We start from the raw sequence: 2500 nt of genomic DNA on the forward strand, positions 1-2500 counted from the left end.
CTGGGTAACGAGAGCGAAACTCCGTCTCAAAAAAAAAAAAAAAAACCCCATAGCTATCATGGAAACCCTATCATAGAAATCCTATCTAAGATTCCAAAATTAAATATAAACTACTTACAGGGCGCTTATATTTTGCACAGCTTCATTTATACTGTGCACTGGACTTAGAAACATGGCCTCAATTACAAATGAAAATTTTAAGTTTCAATTTCTTACCATTTTATTATCACGTCTCTCGATTACTGAATTAACACTTGTTTACACATATTGTTATCCACTTGTTTTATCTTTATAAAAAGTAATAATAGCATTCAATTGCCAGGGACCGATAATAGTACTAAATCCACTTGTTTTATCTTTATAAACCACTTGTTTTAGCTTTATAAAAAGTAATAGCATTCAATTGCCAGAGACTGACAATACTACTAAATTTTCTCTAGGATTCCTCCTCCCTTTCCTTTCCTTCTCAGTTGGGTTCAGTTACATGGTTTAGAAATCTAATCAGTCTGCAGATAGTCCTCTATCACATTCCAAGAAAATAAATTTCACATCTTCAAATATTACTAATGTGCAAAATAGTATATCTTGGCCCCTTTATATATAACATTCTAGTGTCACAAGTTTGGTTAGGTCCCAGAGAGAACATCTCTTATTAGTCCTACAATTAAATGATTCAGCAACCAGCCACACTATCTTTGCCTTTTAACAGTTCCAATCAGTAGCAGATCTAGGTGTAATCAACAGCAGCGGGGGGCTTTGGGAAGCAAAACAAAACAAAAACAGTAGGAATCTTTACTAGAATACAGTAATTGATACAAGGGAACATTGTAGGCTGTTTTAATACAAGTTAACCTAAGATATTAGAATCTGACTTTATAATGAGAAGTGAAATATGCAGGACAACTTTTAAACATCTAAAAACAACAAATATCAAATATTTAACAAGGTTAAAATGAAAAGGGACTGTTTCAAAATGAACCTTCTCAGTCTCAGAAGGGTCATTGCTTTTGTTGTGATTATTTAGCACTCATTTAGAAGACAAATTAAAGCCCTCCTTCTACTGCTACCATACCTAACCAATTTCATCATCATATACTTAAAAAAATTAAAGCATCTCAGAGAATAACTAGCAATGCTTTTACTTCTCTTAAGAAACATTTAAAATTTTACCAGCAACATCAGGACAGTCTTACAATGTAATTTACCAGAATGTTCCCATTTCTTTCTTTTTTTTTCCCCCTATTTTTGATTTCCTAGCCTAGAGTGTACTGATACTTAAGTGCTATATATGGTGCCACCTAATAGCATGAAGGTAGCACACTGATTTATTTAGATGAAAAATCAAAAAGCCAATGGTAGTATGATGTGATGACTACAAATTCTAACTACACAAAAATTCACAAATGGAAATGTTACCATAGTAACATCCTGATCACACTGCACATGAGAATAGTTGATTTCATGATATAATTCTATGTTTATTGCAGTATGTGCAATGAGACATCTATCAAACCTCAATTCTTCTACTTCCTCACTCAGGATAAGACGTAAGGAATTTGGTTGACAAGTTTACAATCTTGTCTAATTTTTCTTTGCTTCTTTTAAATTTTCTTTTGCTTCTTTTAAATTTTATAAAACAATGATAAAAATGTAAGTGGGCGAAGATCTAAAACATACTACTCTGTATTAGCCATATTCTAATCTAGGTTGTTAAAATTTCATATAGCAGCAGAAAACAAGCATACCTGATGGCAATCACTTCTTTCTGAAAACACTTCCAAAGTTATTCAGCAACTATCCCAAAGTGCTTTTACCTCAAGAAAGTTTTGTATTATAAAAGGAGGGGAGAAAACCCTTGTGCATCTTCTACCCAAAATAAACAGTAAGACAAATATTAATAAAAATACTATCATTATCTGCAAATCAACATTTGCCTTCAAAAGATGCTTTCCATAATAATGTTTCTAGAGTCTTTGAAGCTGCTGTTGAGGGGAGAAAATGCACTAAACATAAATATGGTATGGAAAATAGCAGAGAATGTTGGGATTAATTTATTCCTCTATGTAACAAAAAGAGTTGCTTTGATTATGATTAAAGCTCTAAACAAGAAAATTACTATTATTACAATAAATAATAAGAAAGCCATTCATTTATCTGGGCTGATATAATAAAGAATGATATGTGTTACTTAAGCTATAAAACATACACTTAAAATACTTTCTGAAGCTCACTGAGGTATAAATTCTAAGGTTAGCTAAGGTAAGGTACCTCCAAAGGAGGTAGGACTCTCCAAATACCTTTTGATTACTACTGAAAATTATTTTAGACAGTAATTACTTTTTAAACATTGGTTATTAATTTTAAACTATTTCCAACAATCTTATTAAATTATCAAGTGGTAGCCGAACACAGTGGCTCATGCCTATCATCCCAGTACTTTGGGAGACAGGGGCAGGTGGATCATTTGATGTCAGGAGTACAAGACCAGCCAGACCAACAT

The 2500-nt window shown here is 32.4% G+C and overlaps 1 protein-coding gene across 9 annotated transcripts in view; it reads right to left on the minus strand.

The window, feature by feature from the left end:
- Nucleotides 1-2500, minus strand: part of TBC1D5 (TBC1 domain family member 5) — a 553318-nt gene that overhangs the window by 369052 nt on the left and 181766 nt on the right. The window lies entirely within an intron of this gene.

This window comes from Cebus imitator, unplaced genomic scaffold (genome assembly GCF_001604975.1).
Source record: "Cebus imitator isolate Cc_AM_T3 unplaced genomic scaffold, Cebus_imitator-1.0 Scaffold24, whole genome shotgun sequence".
NCBI lineage: Eukaryota > Metazoa > Chordata > Mammalia > Primates > Cebidae > Cebus > Cebus imitator.